The 15,353-nt window shown below is 61.2% G+C and overlaps 1 protein-coding gene across 2 annotated transcripts in view; it reads right to left on the bottom strand.

Annotated features, from left to right (window-relative positions):
• The window catches only part of BCOR (BCL6 corepressor), a 115,696-nt gene that overhangs the window by 83,256 nt on the left and 17,087 nt on the right, over positions 1-15,353 (bottom strand). Inside the window, exon 1 of one of the 2 annotated variants that reach the window (XM_087426783.1) lies at positions 2,725-2,854. The exons of the other annotated variant lie outside the window; for it this stretch is intronic. The gene's annotated coding sequence lies outside the window, so the exon portion shown is untranslated. Of the gene's footprint in view, positions 1-2,724; positions 2,855-15,353 lie in introns of those variants that run through there. 2 annotated transcript variants of the gene reach the window in all.

Raw genomic sequence — 15,353 nt, 5'->3', positions numbered from 1 at the left:
TAACACGTTCTCTGACTTTCCCGAAGCCTTTGTCTGGCTGAGGACAAGACAGAGGAACCATAATCAACTTTAATAAAATGAAAGATGGTATTGAGGCAAAAGGGGAACAAAAAAGTTTGGAGTGGGAAACAATCCTCAAGAGGGGATTCTTGAGTTATACTAAATATGCTAAGAAATGAATCTTTTGTTGCCTTATTTTTAGTCAACAGCCATTTTCTCCTTCCAACTACAAAGGCTCCAGAAGGCTCTAGTTTGTACTGTACCTGTTAACCACGACTGGAGCTGAGACCTGGAGGGGGAGGGGGAAGGTGGTACAAGGAACGGCCCGGAGACGCATGGGAGTTTCCCGAGGCTGATGGGCCCAGGCTAATGGAAATTACTATTGCACAACACCGGAGTCTTCACGTGGCCTGACTTCCAATAAACTGTTCCCTCCTCACCCCTTGGAGAAAGTGAAATAAGACATTAGACTTTCAATAATCTCATATGGTGATGATCAATCAAAACCCAGAGGAGAAGGCCAATTTATAGAAATTGTATCTGCTTCACTGGGCGGCTGGAAACAGGGAGCTGAAAAGAACACTGTGCTCGCCTTTGATGTGTGAAGTTACCTAAAAATGACAAATGTCAAAAAACATCGCATGTACATATGGGGGTTTTTCAAAGGGAGAGGGTGCTCCGGAGAGGCCTGTGTGAGGTGGACCACGTTAGGGACCTGTCTGCCAAAAGGCACGAGCACATGTTGAGGCCACATCAAAACTATTTATTTTTATTATCTTTTGCCTATCTTAAGTTGGCGCTTCCATCTTTCTTGTTTGTTTTATCGCCGATGAAGTTTATTTACTGAATTAACTTTTAATGAATCCTCTATTTTGTTCTTCAAAGTTGGCTTCTAGGACGTGGGCTTTTTAGCCAGGACCCCTCTTGCCTTTGTGACCAGCTCTCACTCCACCCCCCACCCCCCCATCCCAAACCTGGAGGTGAAGGGCTCAGCCTCTGTTAACTCCTTGCCTGCTGGTGTCTTTTCTCTGTAGCTACTAATCACCTCCTTTTGATCACTGCCAAGTTCTCAGGTTGAAGGAAGGAGAAAGGACCTCTTGACCATTCTGGCTGGCTTTCCACATGAGCCTGAAAATGTCGACAAATTTGAAACATCTGCCGGGCTGCTTTGGTCTGATTGCTAAAATATGCCGACCTCAAGCCCCCTCCCCCCCCCGCCCCTTTTAATCTGTTTCATATTCACAAATTAAGCATTTAGTCTGGGTAATAAATCAGGGCGGTTTACGAGGTTCACACGAGACAAACAAGCGAATAGGGCGCAACACAAGCCCCTGGAAGCGGAGTGCGCGGAGCTCCCAAGAGTCGGGAGCTCCACGCGCTCGGACGCGGAGAGCAGCCCTGGCGCGCCCAGACACGCCGCCAGCACCCACACTTTGGCCGGTCCCCGGGCGGGCGGAGCGGAGGAGTGCAGGGGAGCAGCCCCAGCCTGGGCCCACACCCCTCCAACCTTCCGCGCGAACCCGCGGCGCCCGGCCCGCCCCAGCTCTGGGCAACTCGGCGCCCCCGCCCCGCCAGGGAGGGGCCGCTGGCAAAGGCGACAGCCTCACCCGGCACACACCCTGTGGTGGGCCCATTAAGCCTCTCCCAGCCGAGAAGGCTGGATCCCCCCTCCCCCACCTCTTCCATCCGGCTAGGCTCGGCCTTCAAGATCCCAGGCCCACACTCGCCGGAGAAGCAAATGACTCCCATCCACATCCACGTGTGACCTCCACGAAGCCTGGGCGCTAGGCACCCCCCGCCCCTCCCCCGGTCTCTCCGCGTTGCCTCCTCCCAGGTTTCAGTCCCAGTAGCCACAAAGCTACTTTCAGATTCAGAAGGGGGGGGCTCTCCTTTAGAATGCATCAAGGTTTAAGAGAGGTATGGGGAGGGGAGCAAAGGCACAAACGGAGCCCAAGCCCCCCGATGCAGAAACCTCGGCCTAGGTTTTAGCGACCACACAAACTCAGGGGGTCCCAACCTGTGCGTTTCCCGCCCTCCCATGTGCATGAGCGAGAACCAGACCTGGACCGGGGGTCTCGGGCCAGTCCCAACCTAGGATCTTGGGAGACCCCGAAGGGGAGAGTGGCTCCAGGTCACCCCGTCCGGGCCTCCGTCACCCTGCCATGCTCAAGTTCCCTATCGACTGGCGTTCTCGACGCTATCGTCGGACGCGGCCGCAGAGAGGCGGAGGGCGGGAAATCGGGAAGCCGGGAAGCCGGAACATGCAGCCCACCCCGGACCAGAGGGGAGGCACAGGAACAATTCCCCCACCTCGCAACACAGTACACACATCGCCCTTCCTCTCTTCTCCTAGCACACATTCCGACTGCGAAAGCCATTACCGCCGGCGCGCGAGAGACTTTTTAAATATTTACAGCCCGCTCTCCGCACGGTAGCCTGATCCATCTTGTGGGCGCGGAGGCGGGGCGCGGGGCTCCGCTCCGGAGGAGGTGCGGAGCCCGGGCGGGGGACGCCAGCCGCCTCCCCCCGCTGCCCCCGAGTCCTCCCGGAGCTCCCCACCTTGCCCCCCCCAGGTGGGGAGGGGGCCGGAGACTAAGCTCAGCGCGCCCGGGGCCCTGCTGGGGCCTGAGCAGGCTGCGAGCAGGCGGGGGGCAGCGTCCGGGAGGAGGGAGGGCCGGGAGGCTGATTTAAAGGTTCTCACCGGGAAGCGAGCGAGGCACAGACCTGAGAGCCGCCGCGCGGTGAAATCCGAGGAGCTCTCTTGGCGAGGAGGGGCTGTCAGAGGCCATTTATCTCTCGCCAGAGTGGAGGCTCGGCTCCCACACCGCCCGCGAGTAACAATGGCAGCGATCAGCAGCTCTGCACGCGCTTCAGTGCATGAATGGATTGCGGAAGATGCCTGCGCTCCTCTCCGCTCAGGCGACTCTCGGAGCGCCCCCTCCCCGCCCGCCGCCCGCCGCCCCCCCACCCCGGGCCTCCTCGGCCCGAGAGCGCGCGGTGCGCCTCGGGGTTCGCGAGTCCAGCCCCGCGGCGCGGTCACTCTCACCCCGACCCCCCGCCGCCGTTCCCAGGGCCTTGGCACCTTGCCACCGAGTGTCATTAGGGGCTGAAACTTGACAAAAGCCTTCCAGACGAAGACACCCCCGACAACCGCCTCCCTCCTTCGCTCCCCTCGCGGCAAGTTTACTTTCAAGGAGTTGGACGGTGTTTCCGCCTCAAAGGCCGGCAGTGTGCGGGCCTAGGGGGAAGGGGCGGGCTCGGAAGGGTGTCTTCACCTGCCTGGCGGCCTAGGGTGTTCGCAGGGCCCTGTCTGGCTCCCAGCCCAAGCGCCCGAGGCCGGCGCCCCCTCCTCCCCCTTTGTAGCGGCTAATCTACCCAGAGGCCCTACGATCCGCACATGCACACGCACTCCGAGCATCCCCACCCGGACCCACACATCCGGCCAACTTTCGAGTCAGCGGCACAACCGTGTGCTCATTCTTCTCGGCGGCTTAGTCTCGAGAGTTCGAAGAACGCCAGAGACGGCGCGAGGTCGGCCACAGAAGTGTTCCCCTTTAACTCTGCAAAGTAGGTCTCATAAAAGCCCCCCTCCAGTTGCTGCCTCGGGCTGGGAGCAACGAGGAACGTAGTGAGGTATACTCCGAGCCCTCTTGGATTTGCTTTGGTGAAGCTAAACCAGAACCTCGGGCTGTTCCAGTCCTGGAGATCGCCGAGCCCCGGATGCGTCAGCCTGGGGCGAGGGCCGCAAGGGGTGGGCACTAGCAGCTGTCCTAAAACAGTGCCAAGTAGCCGGCGAGAAAAGGCCGAGCTGAGCCCGGGTTGAGGGAAGGCGGCCACACGTGAGCAAAGAGCGAGGCAGCGTAAAAAGCCGAGATGCACTCGGAGAGGCAGAGCGCGACCGGTCGACCCAGGAAACTGGCGAGGGCAGGCGAGAAGCTGGCAGCGAGACAAAGCGGGAGGAGAGAGCTGGGGAGGCTCAGCCGCAGACCCGGAAACGCAGGCAGCAGCAGACGCCCGAGCCCCGACGCGGAGGCGTGCGCAGCCAGACCCTGCCTGGCATGCCCCCGTTCGCGCGCCCACGGACGCCGACGCGGACTCCCGGCGGGGCCTACTGCCAGAGCTGGTCTCTGTTGAGCCTGGGCCGGCTTGGCGAGTCAGTTTCGGTCTTCCCAGCAGATGACGGGGTCCCCGAGGTGGTCTTAACTGATAGGGACCCCTCTGGTTTCCGCCCTTCCCTGAGCCCCGGACAAAGGTAGTGGGTTAGAGGACCTCGGCACTTTCTCAGGGCACGAGCACAGCCCTCGGAGAACCCGTGTCTCCGCCCTGGGGGGCCTCGGGCAACTGTTTATCTGACGGGGAGGAGCCGGAGGGCCGCCACCCTTCACCGAATTACCATTTGGGCTTCCCGATCACAAGACCCTTACGGCAAAGCCCATGCCCTGACTTTCCAACAATCGGGAGTCAAGACTGGACTTCCCGCAGCGAGGAACAGTGTAATGTGGGAAGAGGCCCCCAGCCTCAGGTTCTCAGCTGCTCCCTCCCACCGCCTGCACACTGGGCCCAGCAGGCCCCCCACCCCGCCCGCGCTCCCCCCCGCCCACCCCCCCACCCGGGCCAGCAGTGTCCGCCACTCTCTGCTCTCCCTCCACCTCCCCCGCCGGCTCCGTAGCCTGGGGCAGCCACCACGGAGCGCCCGCTCCTCCCTCGAATGAAGCCAAGCGCTTTCCCGTGGCTCTTGGCTTTGCGCACACTCGCTGCACCCACCCCCACCACACACACACACACACACACACACACACACACACAGAGTCATTCTCGCCCTTCCTGCCGCCCTGCTGGGCGCCCTCGAAACCTGACCGCCTAGCCTGGGCGCGGAGTCACGGCAGAGCCGGGAGCCTGGAAGAGCACTGGAGGTGGCCAAGGGAGAGAAGGAGAGGGCTCATAATGGAGGCGGGGGCTCCTGCCTGAGAGAGACAGCAGCGAGCCAGGAGACACAGCCTGCAGGAGAGGGGGGAGTATAAAGGGAAAGCCAACACTAATCCCTCAGCCTGCCTACGTGGGGCCTGACAGTTTACAAAAGCCTTTTCCCTGAAAATTATCTCATTTGCACCAGCCTCACCACCGGGCTGTGAGGGGGGTAGAGCAGATAGCGGTATCCTCGTTGGCAGAGGAGAGAATTAGGGCCCAGAGAGGTTAAGAGAGGTCTGTACCAAGGTGGCAGAGTTAAGAGTGGTGGAGGAGGCCCGAGGCCTGGGGTTTCCTGCCTCCAAGTTCACTTTCCTGTTCAATAGCCCAGTATGTGTAGTCTGGGTGAATATCTGTGTGGAAGGGAAGGGGGATGGCCGGACAGGAATGAACAGTCCAGTTAGGGAAGTCCAGGAAGGAAGGACACAGCCCCACACCTCTTCCTCCACCCAGGTCTCCACAACAGCCCCGGCTCTTTTCATAGCAGCCTTCGAGCTGTCCGCAACCCCCCTACCCAGGGGCAAGCTGTCAGTGCCTGGCTGTGCCTTCAGCAGCGGCTATTCCAGAGGTCTTGTATCTTTGGGAGGCCCCGCTCTGCTTGTCTGCTCAGCTCTCATCTCTGCCTGTCATCCCCGCCCCCAGCCTCGGCTGCAGGATGCCTTGCGTCCAACTGTGGTTTCCGGGCAATAAAACAACTATTAAAGTCTCAGGCACGGCTGGTGATTTGCATCACATCCTCTCGTGCATGGATTCAATATTTAATACACAATATTGAATACGGATATTAAAAATCAATAGCTGAGGACCCCTGGGGAGGCGACACAGTGAGATCCTGCTTCGGGAACACAACCAGCTCCTCTAAGAAGACAGGAACGGCAAGTTCAGCCAAGCTGAGCCCAGCGCCAGGGGAAGTGAGGAGTGGTGGATGCCTCTCAGCTTCCTGATATGCTTAACTGCACCATTCCCGAGTTGAGCTAAAGGGAGGCCAAAGAAATTATATGCCCCCAGGCTTTACTAGTTGGGGGGTGAGGTGGGGTAGGATTTGTTTCCAAGCAAGCCACCAGGTGGATGGAGCTGCCTTTTTTTTTTGTTGCTGTTTGCACTTTGGTTAGGTTCAGGTCTGAGTCCTGCAGGCAAGCACATAACTCTTCCCACCATGATGGCTCCTTCCCCAGGCCTCATGACATCCATCACCATAGACCCCATGGGGAGCTTTTGGCATACGCTTTCAGGGAGATGGAACAGGAATTCCAATGGCTCAGAATATTCCTTGCACAGGAAAAGAAATGTGAATGCCTGATGCCAGGCTGGGAGTTGCAGGGTCTTCTGAGGCACCACCAGCCTTCCAGACAAAAACCCTCTGGCCATGTGACCCCCCAAGGGCCTGGTGATGGCTAGGGGGTGACAGAGGGAACGGGATGACTACAAGGAAGAGGCTGGGACATCGAAGCACTCCTGCTCCAGAACAAGAATCCAGATTGTCTGTTAAACAGTCAGGAGCTCCCGGGATGCATAATTATCTTTTCAGGCCTGAAGAGGAACACAAATTACTCTCTTCTTTATCAAAACATAGAAATACACTTTACCCTACACAGAAACAAGGTTCTCACAGACTGATAGGGTAGGAGTGAAGGAGAATAAACATCTTTGAGAGGATTCATTTTTTTTCCACTACAGAAAGAAGAGAAACTAACAGTGGGAGACACGCTTAGGTTATCTGATTGGAAGGGCCTGGAGGCTGTTAGATGCCAAAGAACTAGGTGAACTTGACCTATTGAAGTGCCATCCTAGACACCAAGTTATAACATTAGTTTTATAGATTCCCTTTTTATCATAGCTTAAATCAACACGGATTGAGTTGGAAATTTTGCTCTGGTTATAAATAGATTGAGAGGACACCTCAGGAAACCCCAAAGTGGCGATCTGTGTAAAAGTTACAAGGGAAGGAAAGAGGTGTTGGAAAATGACAGTTAATGAGCCTGTGGCCTCGCCTCTTTGTTCCCTAACAGTTGTCGGAGAACCATTAAAGGGAGGGAACAGGCGCCCTTCTCAGAACCTCACAGGAAAAGCTGCCGCTCCGCTGCTACAGATCCCCTCTGTGGTGGTTCCCAGCCCCAGCCCCCTGGGAATTTGTCTGTGTGTATTTATGTGTTTCCGGGCTGGGGGTGCAGCCACTTTTACAACATTGGGCCCTGGCCTGTGAAATTCACTAGCAAAAGTTCACTCAGAAGAAAAGACGTTCTAAGGCAGATGTTGGACAGAGAGCAACTGCTCCAGCATCATCAGCATCTTCTTGAGTCCTTCAGCACTACACAACTGCCTCACTTCTTCCCACCTTGGCCATCAGGCCAGGCTCTGGGCCTCCTATAGGCCCATGCAGACCCGCCAGTCTGAACCTAGCGGGGACATGTGGCTAGGCTACAAGATAGCTGGCCAAGGGAGAAGGGAGGCTCAGCTGGGGGACCCAAGGCCCAGGAGGGCCTCCTGGCACAAGCTTGGTGCTGACCCAGCTTGGGGGAGGTGCACCTCCAGAATCCACTGAGGCTGACAGTCCCCCCTGGGACTTCAAACCAAGAGGGAAAATGGCCTTGTCCCATCTGGGTGGGCTATAGGCCCAAGGTATAGGAGAGCTCTGCTGCATGAAGGACCTACATACACATCAAGTCCCAAATGCAGAGAGGGATTTCGGGCAGTGCAGGAGCGAGGGGGTATCTTCAGGCCTGCCACCGCCCCACCCTTCTGGAACGTTTTCCTGGAACGAATTGAAGTTGCTAGTGGATTTGTTCTTGAAGCCCCTCCGGGACTGTCACTACCTCCTGGTGCAAGACAGCGGAGACGATGGCTTTCTGACGAGAGGATCTCCTGGAGAGTATTCGAGCTCACCAGAACAACGAGCCTCAGATTCTTGCGCGAAGCCTCACAGTTCCGATAAAACTCGACCTTCCCTCCCATGCCCCGCAGAAAAACACCCCCGAACTGCTGGCGTGAACACGGACCCCGAGGCCAGGGTCAGCGGAGGGACGGTCCCCACCACCAACAAGTTGCCGGCTGAGATAACAGCTGGGGGAGGGGGAGGGGAGCCGCAGGCAGCCACGACTGAATGGTTGCGATCTAGAAAATTCAACAAGAGGCCGCCGCGGTGGCGGCGGCGGTGGCTCCAATTAGCTGAGCCAACTGGGAAGGCAGAGAGCGAGGCGACGGCCCCGCCGATCGTGCCCGGGGCGAGCAGGCGGGAGGGGGCACGGGGCCTCGGAGCTGGCCGGGCGGCCCTCGCCCGGCCCCTCCCGCGGGCTCTCGGAGCGCGCCTGGTGTTTACACACTGTCCTTCCGACACGGGATCAAGTTTCAGGCCGCGCTGGAGGCGCCGGGGGCCGGCCACAGGCCCGGGAGAGGGGAAGAGCTGGAGCGGGATCTAAGGCAGCGCTGCGCGGACGAGAAGGCCCGGCGCGCGTGGGCACAGCTAGTGCAGCGGTCCCCCGGGGATGGGGTGGAAAGGGAGTCCAACAGACCGGGTGGGCAGGGGCAGGTGGGGCTGCAGGGCGCTACCCGGAGGGAGAAGCATCTCCGAGACGCAAGAGTGGAGTGCCTTGCTCACTCCGGCCGGAGAACTTACCCCTGGTAGGGGAATGACTGCTCTGAGCGCCCCTTGTGAGCTCTTTCCCCCCTTCCCCCCAGTCCCTTTGATATACTACCCGATTCAGGCCATTGTTGGGGAGGGGTGGGGACAGTCTGTGGGCTAGAGAAGGAAGGCGCGATTGGAGACCTCGAGCTTCCCTGCGCGCCCTGGCCCTAGGGCTGCGGAGGCCTCGGGCCGAGTGCCGGAGGGCTCGCCGCTACGCGCCTCCTCTGAGCTGGCAGCGTGCGGGTGCCCCACGCTGTCAGGCGGCGCCGGGTGAGCTTCCAGCAGCACAGGCACACTGTAAACAGCTGCGTGCGCGCCCTCCCCGCCCGGGCTGGGAACCTCACCCAAACACCCTGTCGCCTTCTCTCTGGCTCCCGGCAGAGGCTGGGGGGGGGGGGGAGAGACGGGGGGGGCGAGGCTTTTGTAGCCGTGCCTGGGGAAAGAGGGCCCCCACCCCACCCCCAGGCCACTAGGGCCCAGGAGCGAGCGTTCTGAACCTGCAGGGGTGCGGGGTGCTGCGGGGAGGGGAAGGAGTCAGCGCCTGCCCCCTCCCCACTGAATGTCTGCTTTGTTCCAGAAAACAAGGGAAGCATTAGGCTGCTGCCCCCGGGGAAACACAAAACTTCTTTTTGAATCTCGGGAAGGGCGGTTGACTGCGCTACGGGGCTCCCGAGACAGACCAAGGAGGGGAAAAGCTGAGAGGGCGGGCGGAGACAGGGAGACTCCGGGGAGAGGACGACGGACAGAGGGGGGGGAAAGCCGCTCAGGATGACCGAGCGGGAGACCCGGGAACCCGACTCGGCGCTAAGGTGTCGCGCTAGTTCCAGAGAGCAGCCGGCCCGGCCAAGTGGCGCCTGCCCAGCCGGCAGCCGTGCCAGCTTCCTGCCCTGCCCAGGACCGCGGAGCAGTCGGGGACGCCGCCGCAGGCTGGCCCGGAATCGCAGGAGGACAGCGGGGGTGGGGGGAGGGCGCGAAGCCATAAGTAAACCCCGACTAGAACTTCTGCACCCCCCCTCCCCCTAGAGTGCGCCCGGACCCCGGGCCTGTGGGGCGTCAACTCCGGGCTTTCAACCTTGGAGGAGGGAGGGGGCAAAGGCTCAGGGAGCTCCCCGCGCGGAAGGTGGGGGGCAGTCTGGGGTGTCTTTGGTCTCATCTGATGACCGCTAATCCGATGGGCTCCCAGGCCCGCCGTGCCGTTCTGAGGGGGCGGGTCAGTTCTACCCTGGCCGGTAGGAGCGGGCAAGGGCATCGTGCGAAAGCAAACCTGGAGCTCGCTCGCTCGCTCTCTAGCTCTCTGTCCTCCCCCGACTGCCACCCCTCACTTCGCCCTTCCTGCACCTAAGGAAGGGGAGGGCACCCAGGCTCTGCCCCACCCGCCTCGGGGCTCTCCCGTCCGCCTTGGAAGCTCAGCCTGAGCGCGAGGGTTTTCCCCCTTTCCCCTGGGTTCGCTGGGTTTCTAACTTCCTCCAAACCTCCCTCCTCGCTCCGAAAAGCCCCGAGGAGAGGGAGCAGAGAGGAAGCACGCCGCTAGTGTGCGAAATGAAGACCATGTGTGGGGACGGCGGCATCAGAATGCAACCGCCCGGGGAGTGGGGGTGGCGAAGGCCCCCGCGTGGCCGGAGGCTCGGGGCGGCAGCAGCCAGCGCCTCTGCTCGGCGTTGGGGACGCGGAGCCGCAGCGAGAAGCAGCGAAGAGGCTGGGCTGGCCTCGTGGCTGGCGGCAGGGAGGGGTTGCGGGGGCTGACGCGCCGTGGGGGGCGGGGGGCGGGGACACAGCCCCGGCTTCCTGGGCCGCAGCTGCGACCGAGGGCGCAAGAGCAGATCGTGCTCGGTGGCGGTGGCGGCGGCGGCGGCTCGGGCCCGCCGCGCTCGCAGCTGAGAATCAACAAAGGGAGGCGGCGGGCGAGCGGGGGAGGGGCGCCGCCGAGCGTTCGCTGGCTGCTGTGGAATAATAAAAAATAATTAATAATGATAATAAGAGAAAAATCCCCGAGCTTTCATGGCTCTGGGTTTCCGTGTGGCTGCAGCGGGAAGCGCGCTGTCCTTGAGGCGGCCTCTCTCGCCTGGTCTACCCGCCCCTCCCCCTCTCTCGCCCCCTCCTCTCCCCAGGAACCGGGAAGAGAAAGGTCTGCAGCTGACAAATATTATCCATTCTCCCCATCGATCGCGGAGTGTACAGATGTGAGCGCTTGATGTGCCCGCGGAGCGGCGGATCCTCCCTGCTCGCTCGCTCTCGCCCAGGCTCCGCTCGCCGTCCCCCTCCTCCCCCTTTGTTCTCCTCCCCTTTCCCTCTCTTTAAATAGATTTCAGGGCGCTGCCTGTTGGAGAGCAGCTGGCGATCTCTCCCGAGAGAGGGAGCGAGCACAGCCCGAGGTGCCCTGTCACCAGCCTCCCCTCCCCCGTCTCGCCTTCTCAATGCGGGCCCACCCCCCACCTTTCTCCAGTTTCCAAAACAGAAAACACTGGGAACACCCACGTCCACTGCACCGCGAGTCTCCTGGAACCCTTGGACCCCTCACCCTGTCCCTGTGTTGTTCCCTGTGTCGGTGTCTGTGCGGCGGAGGGAGGGAGCGCTGGGAGGGGACCCGGGGACGTGCCGGAAGAGCCGAGGGTCGGTCGGGATCTTTCCCCGGCAGCAGCAGGGACGCAGCCCGGGTCACGCTGAGAGGGGACAGTTTACCCATCAGGGAAAGTCGGCGGAGGCGGCCCTTTTATTCCTCTTTTGCAGATGGCAGATTAAGCCGGCAGCGTCCGGCCTCAAAGGGGCCGGCCGCTCGGTGAAGGGTTAACCCGTCGGCCGGTAATCGCGGGCGCACACACACACACACACACACACTCACACAGACGCGCGCGCGGCGCGCCCTCCCCGCCCGCCCGAGCGCCCGCCACAGCCCGCAGTGCGCCCGCGGCTGGAAGGGGGGGACGCGGGGGGGAGGGGCGGGGCGGGCTTAACCAGGCCGCTCGACTGAGCCGAGGCCACCTCGCCGTCTGTCACTTAAATGATTGTCCTCCGCTCCGCTCGGTGCGGTCAGTACGGGCTGTTAACAGGCAGTTGCAATCAGTTTCCGAAAGGTCAGCCAAGGTCCTCCGGCTCTCGCAGACGGAAGGCATTACGAAACCGCTTTTGTATCTGCAGGCACTTTAGAAAAAGAGGCGAGGAGGGGCGCACCGCAGCGCCACGGTGCTGCCAGCCCCGGGAGAGGGGTGGGGGCCGCGGGGCGGGGGAGCTCGCCCCTCCGCGGCCTGGACCCGGCGGCGGGGAAACCACCCGGAGAATGACCCAGGCCCTCCCGGTTTCGATGGGGAAGCAGGAAGGAAGGGGGAGAGCAGGCGGCAAGGGACAGAGGAATGGGAAGAAGTGGGAGAGGCGTCCTGGCTCCCCTCCTCGCCCGGCCTGCGGCCCACACCAGGACCCGGACGGGGGCGGGCAGCCGTGAGTGCAGCAAGACCCCGCTGCGACTCTCAGGTCCTCCTGACGCCGGGAAGTGGGGCAGGGGTTGGTTGGGGGGGAAAGAGAGACCCTCGCAGAGCAAGCGAGTCCCCGCGCGGTGTCTGAAGACGCTGCTGCTGCCGCCGCTAGAAGTCGTCCATCAGCAACCAGTCCAACCTGCCAGTGATAATGTGCGATCAACACCAAATCACCCCCGCCAGGCGCGATCCATCATCGCTGCGCGCCGCGGGCCCGCGTGAGGCTGACTCCGGGCTGGGGGGGCAGGGAGCGGAGCGGGAGGCGGTCGCCCAGCACACTGGGATTCTAGGGGCACCTGGCTGCCCCTTCCGGAGGCCTGCACCCCGGCGTTCATAACTCTCCAAGTTCCCCAGCCGCAGAGCGCAGACCCGGTGGCTCCGAGTTCCCGGAGCAGGTCACTTAGGAGTCCGCGCGTCCTCTGCGCCCTACTACCCGGGTCACACCCTACAAAGCCGTCCCTTCCTCCGAGCTGCCCTGCCTGTCCCCTCCCCCTCCTCCGAGAAAGCCTGGCTGGCGAGAAATTAATATTTAATATCGTGAAATTGATTAAAGGGCTGGAAGCCGGTGATGGGGCGGGGGGAAGGGTAGGGGCGTAATTAAAGATCTGAGAGTCGTGGCCGCTCCTCGTCTGCCCTAGCCGCACGCGGCCTTTGTGAGGCCGAGGCGGGGTCGCGCGGGGCTGAGCCCAGCGGTCCCGGGGCGGTGGCCCGCGCAGCCCAGGTTCTGGCCGGCGCCAGAGGGCGAAGGGCAGAGGCGGCACGAAGGGAACAGGCTGTCCCGGAGGTGGCGAACAATCTTAGGGTACCTAGGGCTGCCAGAGAGCCGCACCTCCCTTGCCGGCCTGTATCGTCGGTCCATCTCCGCCCGCAGGAGTCTAAGAGTCGGACGCTGCCGCTCCTAGTTGCTAGTTTGGCACAGAAGCGCCTTCCCCGCCCGGGGGACCCTTGAGGGCGCATCCCCCCTGAGACTTCAAGGTCCCCAGCACAGCCTCACACTGTGCCCCGCTCCGAGGTCGCCACCCCAACCCCTGACAGGGGTCTTCCCAGCCTCCTACGCAGCCCTTCGGGAGCAGGGAGTCAAGTCTACCCTGCTCTATAACTGGGGGATCCTGAGGCCGAGGCTGCCCGGAGCTCCCGCTGGTTCTCTCTCTCGTCCAGGCCCCATCCTGGGCCGCTGACGCTGGGGGCAGCTTAACTCGTTCAGCTGCACTGCAGATGGGGCCTGTCGCTCGAGGCGGCGGTCTCCAGGGAGTCGTCACCGAATAAGCTCTGCTGGCCGCCTGTCGTGCCATTTATGGTTACTGCGCCTCCCAGAAAGGGCAAGGGACTGGACAGGGCTAGAGGTGGGTGCGCCCGGGCCACCCGAGCTGGCGCTGCTAGAGGAATTCGGTGGGCGCAAGGTCAGCGGTAACCCGTCGGCGCTGGCCACAGTTTAGAAATGGGATGGTTGGCTCGGGGGCAGGATGACCCCTAGCTCGTGGAGGCCTGGCTCCTAGGGCTGCTTTGAACTTTTTCTTGTATACGATTTATTTTTTGGTGAAGCAGTCTGTCTGAAAAGTACCAACAAGTGTGCAGAGGAGAGAAAACACACATAAACACAAGCAGCATCCTTGGCCCTAATCAGTTGGGGGGCCAGGAGGACCCGGCAGGCTCCAGACCTGCTAGAGGGAAGGTCAGGACCAGGGAGGATTAAGCCCAGTCTCGGGTTTATTGCTGTACTTGAACAAAGGGGGGGGGGTGCGTTGCGTAAACTGGGGCAAGAAAGAGGTAATTAAAAAAGGGGCTGCAGAAGCAAGGAAAGGCTGGTGTGGCTGCTACCTGGGTGGATGGAGGAAGTGTTCTCCATAAGAATACAAGCCGGTGCAAACGTTATGCAGAACGACTTTATTTCACCAAACAAAACCAAAAAGTTCACATTGAGCCTCTCACGCTGAGCCGATAAGCAACATGCAAACTTCGGATGGAACCTTGAACCAGTGGGAGGTGTCAGCCCGCAGTTTACAAAGGGCAATGGAAGCTTTTCCGGGTACTTCTCTGTTCCTACCATTGTGATTCTACCTGCATCAGCTGCTCCCTAGGGGGGCCCTTCTGACCTCCCAGCCTGAGCCCGAGTCGAGATCAGTCAGAATGCACCGCATTCATCAATGCCATTTCTAGTAAATTGGACCTCAGGTTTTGGAGTGTCCTAGGAGGAAGGCAGCCTACACAGTGCACATACCGATGTCAGAGCAAATGTGATGGGCGGCACACATTCTGTAGCGTTTACTAGATAATATAGATTTCACAACCAGATGTACCAGACCTTCCAAGACATTCCTGATTTCAAGAGCTCTGGGCCTTGTATTTTTTTTTTAATGTATTTTTTTTTTTTTTGGTGAGGAAGATCAGCCCTGAGCTAACATCTATTGCCAATCCTCCTTTTTCCCCCCCTTTTTCTCCCCAAGGCCCCAGTAGATAGTTGTATGTCATAGTTGCACATCCTTCTAGTTGCTGTATGTGGGACGCGGCCTCAGCATGGCCGGACAAGCGGTGCGTGGGTGCGCGCCCGGGATCCGAACCGGGGCGCCAGTAGGCCAGTAGCGGAGCGTGCGCACTTAACCGCTAAACCACGGGGCCGGTCCCCTGGGCCTTGTGTCTTAACCAGGCGTGATCCCCTACCTTCCGTCACTGGTATTGTGGAATTGTGCACCAAAGGTGTTCCAAGGCTTATTGGCCAGGCTACCAAGGCCGGAAGAAACCGCTTGGGTGTGAGGCCTGCACCCAGTGGTACCCGCTGGTCCTCTGTCCACCGTGTGTAGTCTGGCAGTCATCCTCAGCCAAGGCCTGTGCATACCTCCTCCTAACAGGAGTCTGGGGGAGATGGGGGATAAAATGTCCCTTTAAGGTCCGTCCAGGTAGGGCGCCTGGCAGGGAGCCTGTCTGGGGAGGTCGCAGGACCGGGTCCTCAGGGGTCCCTGTGGGCCGAGGAGCGGCCTCCCCCCGGAGGGGACACGGCCGCGCGCACCGGCTCCCGAGGGGCTGCTGCCTGCCTCTCCCCCGGGCGCGGGCTGCACGCCGGCCGCCATCTTAGCCTGGGCGGCGCGGGCGGCGCTGCCCCCGGCGGTGGGACGGCAGAGCCGCAGGCCGGGCCCAGGCGGCCGCGCGGGCGTTCCCAGGCTGCCGGGGGCGCGCGAGGCGCCGCGCCCGCTCCCGCTGGAGCCCCCTCCGCGCAGCGGCGTGCGGCTGAGGCCGGGCCCGGGCGGCCTCTCTCGCTTAAAGCACGGCCTGTGTCGCCCGTCGCCGCATCGCCAGAGCGGATT

This window comes from Ceratotherium simum, chromosome X (assembly GCF_057802395.1).
Source record: "Ceratotherium simum simum isolate JZ-2026a chromosome X, ASM5780239v1, whole genome shotgun sequence".
Taxonomy (NCBI): domain Eukaryota; kingdom Metazoa; phylum Chordata; class Mammalia; order Perissodactyla; family Rhinocerotidae; genus Ceratotherium; species Ceratotherium simum.
Note: the sequence above shows the minus strand (reverse complement) of the source record. Positions and strands in the feature narration are given on the sequence as shown.